The 20,716-nt window shown below is 37.6% G+C and overlaps 1 pseudogene; it reads left to right on the top strand.

The window, feature by feature from the left end:
- The window catches only part of LOC117025549 (cyclin-Y-like protein 1), a 33,466-nt pseudogene extending 18,053 nt beyond the window's left edge, over positions 1-15,413 (top strand).
- Positions 15,414-20,716: the final 5,303 nt, after the last annotated feature.

Consider the following 20,716-nt stretch of genomic DNA (forward strand, 5'->3'; position numbering starts at 1 on the left):
ACCTAAGTCACAGTCACTAAAACACAGATTGAGGATTGAAACAAGGCAAGACTGAGATCCGAGGTAGTGGCGGCTACAAAAACGGATTGGAAGCCGGAGTTAGGACTGTCAGAGGCTAGGAACGGAGAAGCAAGGCTCCAGCCAGCAGGAGACAGGGGGACGCAGGAGCGTGCTGTGTGCCCTGAGGTGAGGCAGGCCAGCTCAAGGCCACCGGGTAGGAATTACCTGAGGGGGTGGGGGGTGTCGAACTCGGAGATAAAAATCATTAGTGTATATGGTAACTGTTAGACTCTAAATTCTAATGTTTGTTATGGGCCATAAAACTAATACAATGTATAGTAAAAGGATGATAGAGCAGTTCAATAAACGCAAGAAGCCTTAAGTAAACAGGTACCTAGCAGTTAGCCCAGAAACTGCTGACATTTCTACTGAATTGGAAAATATTGACATCAATATGTTGAAATCAATGTCTTTCTGAAATATGCTGCTTCTATCAGATAATTTCTTGGTCGCAATGCTCTCACTCATAGATGGACAAGGAAAAATCATTTATTGGCAGTTAACAATTGCATCATTTTAACACTTTTAGCCTTTACTAATTAATGCATTTCATTTGTTCTAAGTTGCCTATATTTTCGCATTTTTAACATCTGTGCGATTGAGATGCTTCTTAGAACTGACAGAATTAGATTCAGGGAAAAGCGGTACTCAGTATTAGTGGTGTTTTACAGATTTCTTCCTCTGAGGAGTATTTATACTGAGACCTGAGTTTAATTTGAAGTCATACTTTTCCTACATTAACCTATCATGCTATCAAATTAAATTGCAATTTAAATTGGTAATACAAAAGTGGTGGATCTTAAAATGCAATTTTAATTATAAGCAAGAGCTCAAGAATTTCTCCTAAGTTAAAACATTCTTAGTGGTTTCTAAAGAAATAGTTTTTGGAAGGATTCACATATAAGACACACAGTAATTTCTGGACATCTCTCTAAATCCCGGTGTATGCATGCATGCACGTGTGCACATTTGGGGATGGTAATGCTTTGCTTCATAGTTTGCAGTCTTACCTTTGTGATAATGAAAATAGTGTAGTATGATTTTTTACAGTCTCTTTAGGCTCTTGGGAAAACAGTTAAAGAAGAGTACAGAAATACGGTGTTTGTGCAGGAGTGTACTGTCTAATGGCTTAAATATCCTTTCTATAAAATAGTGATGCCGTATTTAGCCAAAAGTGCAAGTTCTATAGAAAATTGTTGTAGGCTATAATCAGAAAATCATGAATTCCTCATGCAAATTGACGTCAGGGCCCTCGTTGACATACAGTACATAGAAATGATAGGCAACTCACCAGTGGAAATAGCACTGTTCACTGTGGGGAAAAGAGTCAAACAGTGTAATCAAAGAAATGCAAATTCGAGACACTGTGAGGTTTCTCATTCACATCAACAGGATTTTTTTTTCAAGTATCCAAAGCTGAGGTAGAAGCTAAAAGTGGTATGATGGGTAGCATTATACACTAATATGCCCCCACCTTTTCTAGAAATCAATTTAGTTTTATATGTGGAGCCATGAAAACATTCTAATTTTTTGGTCTAGTCATCTTATTTTGGAGATCTTTCCTAAGAAGATAAAAAATTGATTTAAAAAAAAAACCCACTATATATGTGAAGATTTTCCTTACAGAATAGAACTTTGTAAGTACCTAAACCCCTACAATAGGCAATTGGCTAAGTAAAAGTAGAGGAATGACACTTGATGGACTATTACGTATTCATTAAACAGTAAATATGCTGCAATAGATTGGAGATCACTTGTCAGTAACATAATAGGACATAAATAGTACACTAATTAGAGATTTCTTTAAAAACAGTGTAAGAAAAACAATAGTAATGATAGTAATGGCTGAGTTTATGGATAATTTTTAAACAAAGCATGATTTTGGCTCTTGCAAATTTCTGTTCATATTTGTTAAAGGAATGAGCACGTGACTTTCACCTATTCCCACCTTTAATGTGATATCAATACTGCTCATTAACCAGGTCTCTTTCAGTTGCAAGTGAAAGAAAATCTATCTCAAAATAGCTTAAATTCTTTTCTTTTTTTTTTTTTTAAGTATTGACTTGTATAACCAGAGTTCACAGAGTAAAAATCAAGGTACTCCTTGATCCAGGAATTAAGTGATCTTCTCAGAACCTGTCTCAGCTCTGCTTTCCTGTTGATCTCTCCTGAAAAGGCTTTCCCCTCGTGATGGCAAAGGGAGATCCATAGATCCAGACTGTCTGAGGGTCCTAGAGTACAGCTCTGCCTTTCTCCTCTGGTTCTTGGGAGTCCCAGGGCAGCTGTGATTGGCCAGGCCTCGGGCATGTGGCCACCATAGAAGGAAGGGTACATGGAGTCCCAGCTGTTTTCTTGTCACTTGGGCTAAATTTGCTTTTGTCTGAATGTTGTCATTTCTTTTCATCCCAGCCCTCTTGATTTTTGTATTTATTAGGTTGGTGCAAAAGTAATTGCGGTTTAAAAGGTTAAAAACAAATTGCAAAAACCACAATTAGTTTTGCACCAACCTAAACATATCTTGGCTTGGGGCAGGTGTGTGTGTGTGTGTGTGTGTGTGTGTGTGTGTGTGTGTGTGTGTTTAAGCCTGCTTCTTCTTTGATTCTCGTCCTTAACTTCTCCTGGACTTCTCATTGAAAAATTTTTGTTAAACTTTGTCATGCCATAGGCACTGATATATACTATGACTACTTTTGCAGACACTTCTGCTTATTTTTTAGATACAAATGCATTATATTTGCTTTCTTTTTGGTAGGAAGAAGTCTTGAATCCTTTCAGAAGCCTGAGGTTCAAGGCAGCTGTGAGAGTCTACCTGTCACTCTGTGCACAACTGAATTTATTTATTTTTCTTAATAGCTAACATTGTCTCATTTTTCAAATAAGGAATAAAAAAAACTTAAAAATAATTTTGTGGGTCTTTTCCATGAAAAGTGGAATAGTTTCTCCAAAAGCAGTTTAATAAACTTGAAATTCTGTGAAGGAATTTCCTTGAAGAAAAAAGCAGTTGGTTTAGCTATATACATTTCTAGTGTTGGCTGTACCATTACAATGGATCGTTCAGATTCCTGTTAAACTAAAAAGTCAAAAAGTCCCAAAATATGTTTGTGCAAGATTCTAACTATATTACTTGTAGGAAAAACAGTATTCTAGATAGGTAAGTTTGTGTAATGCTGAGAGAGTCAGTATTCACTACAGATTAACTAGTTTTTTAACATTTCAGTGTGCATTTTGATTCTCTAAAAACAAGGGTTATAGTGTGTTTGGATTTGACCACCAAATGCCCTTTTGAAAAATAGAACCATTATTATGTGCTTTGGGAAATATTGCCTTAACCATTACTCTGTCAGGATCTTGGTCCCTTTTCTTACAGGAATTGAGATGAACACTGTACCACAGGATTTGGCTGGTGTTTTTAACGATAACTTTAGTATTCCATATGGGGGCAACCTTTGTCTTATGAAAATTCAAGTGTGTGTTTTCTATTCTTGCCTAAATAGAAGACTAGCCCACCTTTTTCTCTCCTTCCTACACAGACGTAGCTTTGGAATCAACACCTTCTGACCACCCAAGGACAGGCACAGTTTTCCTGAGCGAATCTCAAACGGACGGTAAGAAAATAATTTTTTCCTCCGAGAAAAAGATTGAAAACTGTTTTTGTTTTGTGCATTATAAAAAGTAGAAGAACTCAGACATTGGTTTACATGTTTCACTTTTTCATGTAGCCGCTTGTCTTATTTTAATGGGTGATGATACACACTTTCCTTTAGTAGACTGTTCACACATTTTGCTACCTCTTTATCAACTCAGTCGATCGGCCACATGGGCTAGATGTGGTCTGTTTCTCCATACTATGTCCTCTTCCCCTTGCTCCAAAGAGCACATGTTTTAAAGATGAACGATAGGATTTAGGTCACAGTTAGGTTTTCATTTGAACAAATAAAAAAAACTCAGTTTTTTTCTATGTGAGGATTGAATGTGTGATTTTAGCCCCATTTTACACAGTGCTCAACCAAACGATGCTCTCACATCTCTCACATCCAGACTTACACTCCATCCCAACGGAATGCTGTGCTGGGGGACACAGAGCAAACATGCTTGTGGGGTTTCCCAGACGGTCAGCCTCAGCATCTGAAACTAGTGTCCATTTCCTGTGTCCTGCTTGTTTTAGGGTAAGAATCAGAACTGTAGTATTTTAACACGCCTGCTTTCCTGCTTATTTGCCTTAATGTTATGTGACATTGAATTTACTTGCTTAAAACACCATACATGACCAGGTTTTTCAGTTGATTCTGACCACAGGAATACGAGGAAGTGAGGGTTCCATAATACTGAAATAATACAGCACAATAAAAAAATGGGGATTTGGGGCGGACGGGTGGCTCAGTTGGTTAGAGCGCAAGCTCTGGGCAACTGAGCTGCCGGTTCGATTCCCACATGGGCCAGCAAGCTGCGCTCTCTGCAACTAGAATGAAGTCAGTGCTGCGGCTCAGCTCCCAGGTGGCCAGATGGCTCGGTTGGTTGGAGCACGGGCTCACAACCACAAAGTTGTCAGTTCAACTCCTCGACTCCTGCAAGGGATGGTGGGCTGCACCCCCTGCAACTAACAATGGGACCTGGAGGTGGGCTGCACCCTCCACAACTAGGATTGAGGGGACAACAACTTGACTTGGGGAAGTCCCAGAAGTGCACACTGCTCCCCAATAAAGTCCTGTTCCCCTTCCCCAATAAGATATTTAAAAAAAAAGGGGGGGTTTCCAACCTGTGTGTTCATAGTGTGTGCACTGTGCCTGTTGTGAGCCAGTCGTTTTTGGTTAAGAGTGCTGTATTTCAGTTTCTCCCAGAGCCACAGGCTGCACACAAGTAGAGAGAGGAGAGACAGTAAAAGAAAAGCTAGCTCGTGCCCCTCTGTTTTCAGTCATAAGCAATGTGTGCCCGCAATGCTCGCCCTGCATCAAAGGAGGCTGTGTGGGAAACAAAGTGGAGCTGCTGTTGTTCTTCCGGCCTTTGTTAGAGCAACATGATTTCGTGTGCTTGTAGGTATGTTCAGTGAGGTTAGCACGCTCATTGTAAAACTTAAATTTAAGATAAGTTCCTTTCCAATTGAGTAAAGACCCATTTTCTCAGTAAGGTATTTTCATTGATTCCCAATAAGTGGTTCAGGATGCTTGCATGGATGCTGGTGCATGTCAGGATTCTTAGAACTGTCAAACATTAGGTCCTGGTAATCCACGTCAGCCAGGTGTAAGTGTAGAATTAGAAACTACTACCGCCCAGTGGTTCAGATGTGCAACAGGTACACTTTTGTATTAGCTAAGTTTCTCACCTGGCTTAATTTGCTTTGCCCTTTTCTTTTGCACATGGAGAGTCTTTCATTTATACCCAATATAGAACATTTTTTATGTCAAAAATATGTTAAGTTTTTTACATTTTCCTTTATGGGATTCACTTTGCCAGGTGATTTAAATGATAGATTTTGTTGGAACTTATTTAAAAGTGACATGGAATTTTGTCTCATTTTGTACGTTGGTAATCCGTCAGATAATTAGCAACCACTTTTATTGTTCTATGGTATTTGTCTCAGAATTGATCAGTTAATTTATTTTATCCTTAGAGTGAGAAAAGAGGACAAGCTGTAAGCAAACAGCTGAAAAGTTAAGTAAGAAATTAATAGTTTGAATTTAAAGTATGTCTGTCACGATTCCTAAAAAGTATAATGGACTCAGTACTGTGAGCATGGACCTCTTTTGGTAGATTTTCTGAATCTCTTTAGTTTTCCTGATTACCAAATGTATGCATCCAGGAAAGTCTTTAGCTTAGTAATATCCATTTTTTAAGGGTTCTGACCTTGAAGTTAAATTTCAATAACGTGGTTGTGGTATAAAGATCTGCCTTAATTGTTTAATCTTATTTCTCAGCAAAAGGAACAAAAGTATAATAGCAAAGTTAATTTTTAGCACTATCTACTGACTTCCTGTCACAGCAGGTGAAAGCTTAGCTCCCTCACTCCACCTTAGATTTACTTCCCTCCCTCTGTTCCCTCAACATGAATAATATCATGGTTCTTATTAAATCAAAATCAATGGTTGTGTTATAATGACTATGCACATAGTCTTCACTGCTGAGCCATACTGTTCTCTGGCTGTGTCTCCTCCGTGTACACCCTTCATTCTTTTTCTTAAATAGGACTGAAATCTGAGCACTTCTGCTCTTCTCCAGGATAATCCAATCCCCCCTCTTTCTAGCCACCATGATCTCATGTAGCCATATACAGCAAGTAGGCTGGTCTCCCTCCTTTCAAAAAAATTTTTTTATACCTAACAATCTAGTAACATGACAGAGAAAGATGACTATCAGACAGAAATACTACATTTATGCTACATTAACCAAATACCTAGCAATTCTTCATTTTTGTGTGTGTGTAATTAATTTCCTGACTATCTTCACTTGCCTGTCTTCTAACAGCTAGTTTACCTCCTAAATGTTGTAACATTTGTCACATGCCTATCAAAAATATTCTGTCTACTAAACACATCTGTTCCATTTTTTTCTTGGAAACAACATTCCCCAGCCTTTTGTTATCCTACTCCAGTATTAGGGTTTCCAGAAGGGAATTCCCACCCGTTCTCAGGAATTTTTTTCGATTTGCCGTTCCCGAATCCCGAGAAAAGTTGGTGGGGAATGGGGAAAATGGGCTCCTTGAACCCAGTAATACCCACAATGGGAAATAAATGTACTACTCACAATGTATCTCTTAGACATTTTTCCTATTTATCACTAGGGTTTCTGGGCGGGAATTCCTGCCTGTTCTCTGTTTTTTTCGCTTTCTCATTCCCAAATCCCAAGAAAAGTTGGTCAGGAAATCGGGAAAATCAGCTCCTTGAACCCAGGTGGTTGGTAGTATCGGTTGTCACTTTGTGGAAACGATTCATCGTGAAGAACAGAAAACAGTTTATATCTCAGGATTCAAGAAAGGGAAAGCGAAAACAATTCCTGAGAACGGGCAGGAATTCCTACCTGGAAACCCTATCCAGTATGGACTGGTTTTCCCTAGGCCTGCTCTGTATCTGTTTTCCTGGCATATCTCTTTGAAGTCATCTGGGATCTCACATAACTGCTCTCTGGTGTTGGATCCCCTGTGTCCTAGACTCTATGTTTCCCTCTGTCTTGTTATTCTCCCTTGTTTCACTGGAGCACATTTCCCTGGGAGAGGGTAAATGGGCAGTTTTTCGAGATCTCGCCTCTCTGAAATGCCTCCTACCATATTTCCCTGAAAACAAGACCTAGCCGGACCATCAGCTCTAATGCGTTTTTTGGAGCAAAAATTAATAATATAAGACTCGGTCTTATTTTAATATAAGAACCAGTCCTATATAACATAATCTAATATAAGACCGGATCTTATATTAATTGTTGCTCCAAAAGACGTATTAGAGCTGATGGTCCGGCTAGGTCTTATTTTCAGGGAAAACACAGTATTGAAAGATTTTAAGTAGGGGAGTGAAATGATTTCACTTACATTAAAAAAAAATACAATAAAACCAAGTATATTAAAATTGTTGGTATTCTGTCATATTAAAGAACGCTACTATTGCACTTACCGTGACCCTAGTTATTGGCTTTCCTTTAAGCAAGAGAATTGTCCTACCATCGTTTCGGCTATTTCAGTGTTTGATTATTGCTGTGTTGTTGGGCTATTCACAAATAAATGGATACTTCTAAAGTGTTTTAAAAATAGGTGATTCTCTGGAGGTCTCAAAACATTCACTGTCACCTTTCCAATATCACTGCAGATAAATTCTAATTTATATCTGTAGTAAGATTTACCTTCCCATTGTAATTGATTTCAAATAATTTGTCGAACACTTGTTGAACTCCTAATTTGTCCCAGAATCTGTACTTAGCAGCTGCAGGTAGGAGAGGAGTAAAAGTCCTCCTTCCCTGGAGGAGCTGCCTGCCTTTCCTTAGGCGGGGTGTCCCGGAAGCTGCTGATACCCTGTAACGAGTGGTGGGTCACTTAGCTGTGTGAGTGCACAGAAAGGAAGATGTCCCATAGACTGGCTGCCGGCACAGGCATCCTGGAGGTAGGTGGGAGTTGCTGAGACAGGAAGGAAGAAAAAGGCATTGTAGGAAGAGAGAGAGCAGCATGAGTGAAGCAGGAAAGCATCCTGATGCGTGTCAGATAACTTAGAGAATAGAATTAATAAAATTTAGTTTAGAAATGAATGGAAAGTATTCCCTGAGGTTCTCACTGGAGTCATGTACTGACGGTCTTATTTAAACATGAAGTGAGAGTTATGTTGTCAGAGTTCTTTTATCTGTTTTTCAAATGTGAGAGAATCTTAAAGCAAGATTCTTTCATCCTCCATATAAGGAAACTGAGGCACAGAGAGAGCTTTGCCCCCCACCCCCCAGCTTGTCAGTGATAAAGCAGCCCCAGCACACACACCTCTGACTCGAAAACATATGTTTTGCCACACGGTCTCCTGAACTAATATTTCTTATTGACTTTCAGTAAGACAACTGACTTTCATTTACTGCAAGAAAATGCTCTTGCTTCAATATGACATAAACCATTAGGTTTTACTGTAGTAAATTAATAGTAGAAATAGGAGATCTCAGCTGCTTTTCATTGTCTAAGAAAAAATACTGAAATCTTATTCTAAACTTTTTACATTATTAAAAGGTCATTTATAATAGGTGTTGGCCAGGTTTGATTGTAGGTACTCTATATCAAGGGCAGCATTTTATAACCCATTCCACACATCTTGTGTGTGGAAGTTAGAGTATCTCATGGGTTTCCCATAGAGCTGCACATGGTATCACACTCAAGCGGTTTATGAAGTGTGAGAAAAATCTTAAAGCTTAATCATTGGACATTTTAAGCAAGGAAAAAATACACTTTTATAGGTTTAACTTACTGTGACATTTTCTTCTGTTTCCCTGCCCCTTCAGGTAACTCGAAGGCAGCTCACTAAAAAGTATCACTCATGCTCAACAATATTTCTAGATGACAACACAATTAGCCAACCTAATCTTAGAACCACAATAAAATGGTGAGTACAACTAGGTGGCCAAGGGCTGAGTGACAAGTCTCCTTACGCTAAAAGCATCTTAGCTGTACGTCATTTCAGTCATTTCGTTGTCCTATTCAGTGATCAGGTTAATAAACTGGTGTCAATTATATATTGATTCAAAGGACCTAAATATGAATTTTCAATTTCCATTTTAATCTCGAGTGGCTGGAAGAATGGAAAACCAGTTAGCAAATAAGAAATCCCACAAAAAGTATACATCTTTATTTGATGCATTTCTGTTGTTAAGACATTGTTGAACATAGTAAAAAGGAGAAGTGCTTTTTATTGGATGTTTCTAGAAAAAAAGCATTTCTTTATGAGATATCGGCTTAAAACAATGCGTACTACTTTAGAAGCTACTCGTCGTCAAAGGAGGAACAGTTTGTCCCTACCGACACCAGAGTGTATCTGCATTTAAATTTAATTGGATTTTGTCAGATTTTCCCCATTGTGCATTTTTTTTCCTGCCCTATTTCTGTATGAAAATTCACTTCTTTCTGTCCCCCAAAGAGGTGGGGAAATGCATCAAACTAGTCTTAAGGAACAACTTTTCAAGTTAATTTCTTTGTGGATAAAATTTGTTGAAGTTTTAATTTAACAGATATATTAACTTTAATTTTATATATAACTATATAAATATGTCTCCAAGACTTCTATATGGATGGTGTCAATCCATATATAAGAAAATCACAGTAGAAAAAAATGAGAAGGGTGAAGTTTTGGAAACACAGCCAGAGTCAGGTTTATGCATAAGCATCATGAACAGCGTCATGAGGATGAAAACTGTTCCTTAATTTCTGGGAGCCCCTAGTTCTCCACAACTAGGGATAGACTTTAAAAACACTGTAAGATGAATCTTTAAGCTTATCTGAAAGAGGGAAAAAAAAAAAACCCAAACAGGACATAGAGATTCCTGACTCCCATTGGGGTTGTCCAAGGAATATTATTACTGTCTCCTTGGGATATGAGCGCTGATTTTTCAGAACACAGTGTGGGAAATGCTACCTGAATATTTTAATATCCTCATCCCTAATTTTATTTTTGAATCTTCAAAACATATTTAGCTTATAAACTTAACTTTGTTTCTAATATGCCAGTTTTTTTCCTAATTAAATTATCAGTAACTTTTACTTGAATTAAAAACAGCAAGTTCACAATCATAATAAAGTAACTTCTTTCTGTCACTTACAACAATAGTTGAGGTCAAACTATGTGTCAGCAAAAACTGAGAACAGTCTGACTCTACAGTCCTGAGCTTTGGCACCTATTGAGCCTCACTGAATGTTTTTATTCAACCAAGACACGAAATCCATGGGTGAAAAACACCACACTACTTTGGCTTCAGTCCACCACTTCTTTTGAATTCAAAAGAGTCTGATATTTCAGTATATAATTCAAAAGTAGTTTGAAAGATTAATCTTGCTCAGTAAACTTTTCCCCCAAAATTGGTCTAATTTTTAAGTTTTAATTTGCTCTCATTAAGTTTTAAAAATGATCATTCACTACACTCACTATTGGTGAAATAAAGGTTTGCTGACACAATGAATAGAGCAAATTCATTTTTAGAAATGAGTTTGAAAACTGTTTCTCATGGGGTCGTAGTGCACAGTTCTCAGACGGGTGGGCGAGCTTTATTAGAATCACTGAACTTTCTTTACAATATATGTCTCTTAAACCCATGCATTCCACCCTCTCCCCCAACACACTCCCTCACTCTCACACGCCTTTTTGATAAGGCGAGGAAAGATATGAGGCGTGATGACAGACAAAAGCATCCAGGGTGATTCTGATCTTAACCCTAACTTGTTTGTTCCCAAACATTGTGGCACATTGCAATTACCTGGGGAGCTTTCAAAACAATCCCAAGTCATACCCAGTGCCAGTTAAATCAGAACTTCTAGAGTTGGAAGCCAGGCAGCTGTTACAGCTCCTCAGATGGTCCCAATATACAGCCACGCTTAGAACCACTACCTGTTAGAGCGCAGGAGAAAGAGAACTGCTTCTCACTATTGGTGGGACCTTGGGCAAGTCAGTTTTAGCCTTTCGTTCCTTTATTTGTACAATGAGTTGTTGAAATAAATGTCATCTCAGGTTCAGTGGTCCTTTTCAGCTTATATGCTTCCAATTCTGTGACTTTCAAATCAATTTGAAGATGACAGTGTTTGAAGCACTGTAGATATATCCGTCTTTGATGCTAACATGTTATCGGCCTTTTTACGAGAGCTGTATAACAAGACCTAGTTATAAAATTCAGATTTGCCTTCCCTCGATACAACATATATTTTGAGCTTCATTTTAGACACTGAGGGCAAAGAGACGCATATAACATAATCAAGAGAACCTGCTTGTTGCCTAGTACACATCATCTGTAAGTAACTTAGGAATATACAGGTAGTAACTTACACAGTATCTGAGGACTTACATCTGTTCATTAATACTTCATTTAAATGAATTTGGAAATAACTTATTAACATTACACTGGCTAGTATTAGGCCATATGGCTAGCACTGCTTCTTTCAGGACAGTTAGACCTTTTGATTTTGTGGGTACTTACATTTGCTATTAAAATTTCTAATAATTATGTAAAAGTTATTTTAAATGATTTTATGTGTTATAGAGCTGTTTATTTACCTTTAGGGAAATCATGGAAAATGGGTGGGTAGGTGGATTCTGAACTAAATCAACAGAAATGCAGGGCCTAACAACTTTTCTTAAGCACAAAAACTACTGTATGGCTTAAATTTAAGCAGTGTACAAATAGATAGAAGTTGTAAAGGATGAAACGGTTCTATGGGTGGAAGGGCAAATGACAGGGGAAATAATTAACAACTTATAATAATCAACTGAAACATGTCTTCTAACCTAGCATTTCAGTTCTCCTATTTTTGCTAAAAGCCAAAGCACTAAAACAAGGGGAAAGTGCCCACATAACACTGTTCTAAATAAGGATTCCAAGGCCAGTGGGTAGCTGGGAAGATCTTCCTTCTCCCCGTACCCCAAACCCCTTTTAAAAAATGTCTTCAGACCTAACATGTTAAAATCAAATGTCACATTTTTTTTCCCTCCACAGTGTGACCTTAGCAATATATTACCACATACAGAACAGGTAAGTTTTCAAACCTGTCTTGTTATTCTAGCTAATAAACTTACAAGATAGTAAGTTTAGTGTTAGCTAATAACTATAGACATTATTTGAGTATGCTGTAGGTGCTTTTATGGAAGTGAATCATTTGTTTTTGTCTTAGGACTCTTAACCCTTAAGTTGTTGAGGATCCCAAGAGTATTTCTTTATGTGGGTTATATTGATATTTACTGTATTAGAAATTAAAATTGAGAATTGAAAAATAAGTCCATTGTGTGTTAAAACAGGGTTTTTACAACACTACTGAAATTTTAAGCTAGATGATCCTTTGTGGTGGGGGCTGTCCTGTGCATTCTAGAATATTGAGCAGCATCTCTGGGCTCTATTCACTAGATGCCAGGAGCACCCTCTTCCCCACTCCATACTGTGACAACCAAAAATGTCTCCAACTATGGCCAAATGTCCCCTGGGGGACAAAATCACCCCAGATTGGGAAAAAGTATTAACATAACTTTACATGAAAAATCATTATTTTCCACAATAAAAAACTTGAGTGGAAAGTATGTCATTTCTTTGCATTTTTGCAACTCTCTTTAATGTCTGGCTTCATACAAGACAGCTGATTCTCTTGTCTACTCTGTCTTCAATCATTTCCAATTACTTCAGTCATTACAGTCATTTGTTTGGAAGAAACAATATGAAGAAGATCCAGCCTCATGCAGATATATAGCTGGAAAAAGATGTTATTTTTAAAAGCCTTCAGATAATTATGAATATTCTTTGCTACTGTACCAAAAGTCCACGAGTGCTAGTTCCTTAAATGAGTGACAGTGGAATTTTAAATGACATCAATGAACTTGTAGTAAGTACTCTGTAAAGTTACTACCCATTGATCTATCTTGTACACTAAATGGATCTTTTACTTGTACGTGATTTTATACTCTTATGCATTTGTCATTTGGAAAGTATTGGTTCACATTTCTTTATACAGCTGTCAAAAACTCACTTTTGTTAGTATCACCACCAATCTTATCAGAAAAGATTTTTAATTGTTGAAAAGCTGTCAAGCTCACAAAAGAAGGTACAATTTTTTTCAAATCCTGATGTTTAGCTTGATAGCTTGGATTTGATCATTGCCAGCAAATATATTTAAATTATTTTCCTTGAAGTGACAGGCTCACTTGGTTCATTTTTGAGAGAATGACAGTTGTACTACCAAATAAAGATGGTATTCTATTTAAAAAGTGGCTTGTTCAGCTCACAACTAAGTCACAAGTGCTTATTTTAAACACAACCGTTCAGTATGCAGAAGTACTTACTTAGTGCGTACTTTCCACTTACTCATTCAGAATATAAAAAGAAGTATCAAGGTTTAATAATTAATACCACTCTTCATTTTTACTACTTTACCATGGATGCTCTTAAGTAAAGCAGATTTTTTTTCAACTGCACGTGGCAGTGAAGGATAGAATGACCTCTGGTACAGTGTGGTCCCACAGACTTGATCCAGGCGCAGAAACCAGTTTTACCCACTTTGCCTTTTATACAGTCACTGCAAATGTCTAAAAGGCAAGGCCTTCATATTCCTATAAAACAGTTTTGACCTCATGGGCCTCCTGAACAGGGTTTAGGGGAACCCCAGAGGCCTGCAGAACACACTTAGAGAACCACTCTTTGAATAAGCACAGTGGATGAGTGGTGAACTTTTAAATCAAAAGACTGCTCACTTTTAAAATAAAAAGACAAGTTTGTAACTCAAACTCTTTAAAAGAGACAAGAAGAAATACGCAATAAGAATATCATATAGGAAACTACTACGAGAAAAACAGCAGGGAAGAAACATGAATCTCATATTCATATACATTAAAATTCTGAAAACATTGCCGACCACTACTTCTTTATTAAAATGTTACTGTGTATTCCAACGTGAGGTTAGAGGAGTAGAAATATATTTAGTTTACTAGCATTGCCTGTTAGGAGGGGGGTCAGTGCTTGTAAAGGCAACTCTGGCTGGAAAAGATTTCAGAGTTTGATATGCTGGGTAAAAGGGGACAGGAAACCCTCCTGCAGAATCCAAGAGAAGAACCTGTAAAACTGCTTTGAAGGTTAAGCTGCTCCCTCCAACCCCTCTCTACTCCCAGCAGATGTGTTCCTAAGACACTAACAACTCCTGAGTGAGTGTTTTAAATGAACATTCTTATTTTACAGAGATGGAAACAGATCCTTGGATATTTTTGATGAGAGATCACATCCACTCACACAGTAAGTGTCAGTTTTATGTAGGTTATAGTTTTCTCTCATACAGTTGTGTTTATTTCATGCTGATTTGCTTTGAAATGAATTATTAGAAGAAAATTACTCCCTCCAGCCTGAAGTAAAAATCATCTTCCTTTAACTCCTCTTTCCCACCCCATGTTGTATCTATTTATTTTACAAAAGGAGTGTTGTATAAGGGATATATATGACAACAAGAAGTGCATGTCTGCGTTGTATAATTAGAGAGCTAAGGTGAATAAAGATACCCAAATAATAGAAAATATGTCCTTTTAAAAGATAATTTTCAGTAGCATCAAACAATATAAATATTTGTAAATAAACCGAACAACCATTTTAAGATGTCTACGAAGAAAATGAGAAAACTATTTAAATTTTGAATGAATTACAATGACACACATTTTAAAATTCACTTTCGCAGATGTTCTATAGTGACATGTGGCTGTGACTAAAGCGTAGTCACAGCCTTGGAAACTTATAGTTCCAGGAAACTGAAAACGTCTTTTCAAGTTGATTGCAGAGAAGTGTGACATGATGATCCACAAGACTTTAGAGCATAAAAATAGTTTACATTTAGATAGACTTCTGTGGGGGGTAAGGTAGAAAGGAACATACGCGTCTATACATTTTCTGAGGTTGTGCCTGTGTTTTTCTTTAATGAGTGGTGGTGAGTATTGATTGAATCACTATGGTATTTTAAGGTCCCATTGTTTACATTTAAAAGACTAAAAGACATGTCACTCAATCAAAATTATTTTAAGGAGCATATGAGCACAAGTAGGAGACTGCTCTTATAAGAGTACTGAAGTATTTTTTTCCAGTGGATACTTATATTGTATTTTTAGTTCTTTCAGCAAGAAACGGTTCCAGAGGAATATTTTAAGCATGATCCTGAACACACACTGATTTTAGTGCTACACGGCTAAGAGTTGAATGTGCAATAATAACTTTGGCAAGCTATCACTTCTTTCTTTCTTTTCTTTCTTTCTTTTCTTTCTTTCCTAGAGCACAGCTCAGAGTGGCCCATGTGGGGATCAAACCGGCAATGTTGGTGTTATTAGCACCACGCTCTAACCAACTGAGCTAACCAGCCACCTCCTATTTTTCCTTTCATAAAGCATCTTTTCTCTCTTCTACACAGGGTATGGTCCTGTTTTTCAAATAAAGGTAGGTTCCTGAAATAATCATTAGGACTTTTATGAAGAGAAACCTCCCCACTCGCTCCCTGCAGCCCTGTTCTTTCTGCCTACAGTAATGTAGCTATAGGAAGACCAGCTCTAAAAAATGTTTTCTGTGTATGAACAGAGAAATACCAGGAGCTGTGTTTATAATAGGCTGCTTTTGTTTATGAGTTTTGGAAACTGAAAGACATTACAACAGCGTTTAGTGTACATTAGTTTTTTGTCCCCCTGCTGTTGACGTCTATTTGTAATGGTCACACTTTGAGTCCAAATTGAAAAATTGGTATTGATCAGCTTTTTCTTGAAACTTTCTAGCATCTATCTATGTGTCTTTTTAGAATATATTTCCCTTCAAAAGAGTAAGTTAAACTGAGCAGCTGCTATTCGGAAAATTTGCTATGCCTGTAAATGATATGCTATTCAGCTCTCCAGCCACTGAAAGAGCAAAACCCAGAAGATGCATACTCTGCAGGCATAATGCTTTTCATCAGTGACTAAACTTCTATTAATAGACATGTTAATCCTACGAAGTACTGTATTTCTATACAATTAAAATATATTATTAGTGGAGAAAGTATAAAAGGGACAGTGAAGTGCATTTTATTTCTGTAGTAAATTAAGTCCTGATTAGCTACTTATCAAAACATCTAATTTGCATTTCTATAGACTTAATATCCATATGAACAGGAAATTAATTTTGGAATTAGGTTCAGTTGGGTTTAAAGTTCAACAAATGAGAAAACTTCATCTCTGCTCATATTCTGACTATTCTGCATGCAGGAGACTATCAAGCCTTTACTGACCTATCCAGTGGATAAAATATTAAAACTTTAAAAGAAATCAAATATGTTTTTTCAAAATAAGCCTCTCTAATGTTTGTTTGGGTTTTTCTCATTTTTATAGAATTAACTCTCTATAAAGTGATTACTGTGCACGTGGTACGACTTACTCTGATTTTATACTTACGAGTATTGACTTAACACGTGCATGTGGCAGCAGTGTGGTCAGATAGCAAAGGACTGCTCCCAACATTTTCCTTGCCCACTTTACTTAACCCAGGCCCTGTGGGTGTGCTCCATTCTGTTCTAGGAGGGGCAGTGGGTGCTGAGCATCTCAGGATCGCATTCCCAACACAGGACAAACACTGAGTCCAGTGCTCTCTCGGAGGTCGTATCATAAAGTGGGTTTCGTCTAGCCAAGACAGCTATCTTTACTCTTTTACAGCCTTTCACAGTTTAAAAAGTGCCTACTGTCCTGTCATGGTGACAATTTGTCACCCCACTAAGATTAAGGTGAACAGAAACTTGCATTATGTCCTTTGACATTAGCCCCCTGCACTGGGCTAGGGGGAGGGGTTCCTTTTCCTATCCAATGTAGCTTATTTATTTGAGATAATTCTTGTTGCCTCAAGAGGTTTTCCCCCTCAGAAATAACAGCAGTGGCTGACAATGGATCCCATTGTTGCCATGGGGACATGCCCACTTCTTTTGTTGATGTGTCTCTACTTCAAGCCCCTTCCTGTTATCTGCTGGGTGAAAATGTCTGCAAGTTCTTCAAGCTAATAAACAGCACACATCATTCCTTTCATCTGATCACTGTTAATGGGCCTTGTGAGTGAGTGTGGAGCATGGATTGTACAGCTGCACAATGGAACTCCGAAGAACGAGCTGCTGAGTCAGTACAAGTGTATCAGAGGCCATGACCTCTTCCCCTCATCCCAAGCTCAACATGCAGGGATGCAGAAAGGACACAGACAGCTGTAGCTTGTTTGAACATTAGTATCTTCATCCAGCTGGGTAGCTGTTATTTGTTTCAAAACAAAATTTAGAGCCATGTAGTAGCTCAGAATATTTCTGAGCGTAGCCCAGTTGACTAAATTGTCCTATATTGGTTTTCTCGTTTCCTCCTCCCCCAGGAATGAGATGGAAAGGCATTTTGTGAAGCTACTTCACTGCAATGTGGATATTACACCCAGCTTTTATGACACCTACTGCTTTGACCTTCGTTCCTTAGGCCATGACCAATGAGATTTCTAAAATTTGCTTTCTTAGCAAACAAAGAGCACAGAACCTAGACAAAAGGCTGGGGAGTCACTAAGTGGGGTTGCCCATCAGTCACCAAAGCCCACACTGTGGATAAATCATAGTAAGTAGTGATTCGGAAAATGGAAGGCTTTTGTAAATTACACATCAAAGAGCTTATTAACCCGTTTGCATCCTATTTCCAGTGTCTTTTATGGTATCTGATCTGTTGCCATAATTCAGAATATTTTAAATCAAATTTAAAATCTGTTCTCAATGGTTTTCCATTTGAACCTCTCCCTTCCTTATAACCATACATGAATAATTTCTTACAACTGTATCACTAATCATCCCTACATAATCTACTTATCACTTTTAACTGTCTTACTCAGTTTGCAGATCCATGTCTGTTTTCTGTATATATCACAGTTCAGTCCCATGAGTTTATTAGACAAAAGCATCAGTGGCTAACCTCAGAGACCTATACTGAAAACATATAATGTGTGTTTCCAATACTGGGTATAGAGAGTACACGGGTTTTTAATGGAAATGGTAACGTACACGGGACAAAGTAATATTTATGACTTATGGCTTTTGGTGAATATACAGCAAAATTATTCACAACTGAAATGGACACATTTAACATGGACACTTGCTGTGGTCCCTTCGTGGTACTTTAGAATAAGACATTTTTCTACCATAATGAATGTGCATTCATTCAAGTGAAATAGGTCCTTATGGTGCTTCAGTCATTAGACCTTTCCTTCCAGTAAAGTCCAGCACACACCGGCCTCATTCGAATTTGCTTAGAGTATACAGTAACTAATGAAGAGTGGGTAGAATTTGAACAGCTCAGTAAACACTTTCGCCCAAGTGTATATTCATTATATTTAAAGAGGTAACAGATGATATAGTTGTTAGGAGCCTGTCATAATACCTTTGACATCTTTGGGGACCCAATTTTTAAATAATTCTAAGATGCCCTTTGCTCTGGAAATCTAGTCATAGCCCCTAAAGGATCTACCTTAGTGAGTTAGCAGGAAGTAGCATCCCCGGACCTGGCAGTGCAGACCTCAGCTCCCCAAAAGAGCAGGAACTATGAACTATCTGAAGCAAGTGGGCGTGTGGCTCACCAGTGATGGGGTCTTTTTCTTAAGGTTGGAACTTTTTGTTGTTGTTGTTGTACCTGTGTTCTATTTCATTGCCTTTCCTAGGCCATTTCTGGATTGTGTGACAATGACAATTACAAAGACAAAGACATGTAGAGCTGCTATGAGAAGGTCTTTCAGCGCTGAGAATATCATTGCTCTTCAGAGCTCTAATGCCATCATCCCTTAAGGGAGAAACGAGAGGCGGGCGGTAACAACACAAGCCTCTCATCTTTAAGGACTGGAGAAATATCACCTCTACTTCTCAAAAAACAGCGTAGTATTTTCCCGTCACCACTTAGGAACAGACTGTTAGGTACTGCAGGGTTCTTCCTCCTCACCACATCCCTAAGCTGCTAGTCAATACTGGCAATCAGTTTAAACCAAAAAGCTGCTGTCATTCCAATTCTTTGCAAGCACTACTTATTAGCATGTTTGGGATAATTTGAGGAAGTATCAGTCATTGATTATCTACTTCTATTGGGTCCATGCTGCATCTTACCAGCTATAATGGTGCTTCTCATTTTCTGATGATTTTCCTTTGTTAAATAAATGTATGAAAAGATATTTTCGTAAGTCCAACCAACGTGGTAGTCCACTGATAACAAGCAGGTAGTGAAATAGAAGGTGTCCCACAAGTCCTAGTGCAATTTTAAGCTTTGATACAGTGTGCTTGACCTCTCCAGGGCACTGCTGCAGAAATATAAATGCTAGAGTTACAAAACATAATTTGAAAATTTAATTGAATTTCTCTTAAACTTAGTTTTGCAAATTTTCAGTATTAAGCTTTTCATCTTACACTGATGGAAACAAAAATTTTACATATTAAACTTACTTTGTTTCAGCCCATGTATTAATATTAAGCTTTTAATCTGAAACAAAAGAGTTATTTGAGGATTTCAAGCAACTAAACGAGTCAGAAAATGGAAGAACAGGAACTACAACTGTGGCTGCTATAAAGACGGTGATTTTAAAGAAGCCACAAAATTGGACTTTGAAATGCTATTGTCAGACTTACAATTCAGTTAGAAATTTACCAGATTCTCTAAGATTTCTTTACAACTAAAATCCTAGCCACTCTGCTTGAGCTATACTCAGTAAGTCCTGATAGTTTTGCTATATTTTCATGTACCTTATTTCACTACCTAAGGTCAAAGCTTATCACTTGTTCTTGATCAACGGTTGATTAGGATAAATGATCTGATTTAGTTCAAAAGAAAAATATCACAAATCACTGTAAGATAGTTTGCACCCATTGTTATATGCTAGTTACTAAGAAGAATGCTGACATATATGAGTAGTCGAAGGTTTTAAAAAAAGTTTGGAGAAAGGACATTGCGCATAACTTTGGTGTCAAGAACAAGTTGGTAGAATAAGTAGAATCATGAAAAGTTGGTCTTTCCCCTTTTCCTTTAATTCTAAAAGGCAACACGGCTATTTCGATAAATGGTAAATTGAGTCAACTTAGGATAAGAATATAAACATCACTGAAAGCAAGTACACTCTCTGATATGTTATAGGGCTAGTTATTAGTAGGGTAGTAAATTAGTCGAGTAGAGTGGTTATTTTCTCAGGGCTTTATACCTGGGAAGTAAAGTAATAAGACTACGTAAAATAAGTGTAACATAAAAAGACATAAAAGAATATCTGACAACCTCAACTCAAATTTATTTTCATTCTTGGTTTTTGTTTTTCTTTTGGTTTTTTTTTTTTGCTATTGAAATACCTCGATGAAATTTTAACTAGCCTATTGTGCACTGAACTTTTAAAAATCTTTATTCCAAGGAAAAGAAAAAGGTCTGAAATAATGTTTGAGCCAAATGAAATGATTTTTGCATGTCAAAAATGGTTGCCTATCAGCAATTTCATATGGTTCATC

This window comes from Rhinolophus ferrumequinum, chromosome 8, assembly GCF_004115265.2.
Source record: "Rhinolophus ferrumequinum isolate MPI-CBG mRhiFer1 chromosome 8, mRhiFer1_v1.p, whole genome shotgun sequence".
Taxonomy (NCBI): Eukaryota; Metazoa; Chordata; class Mammalia; order Chiroptera; family Rhinolophidae; genus Rhinolophus; species Rhinolophus ferrumequinum.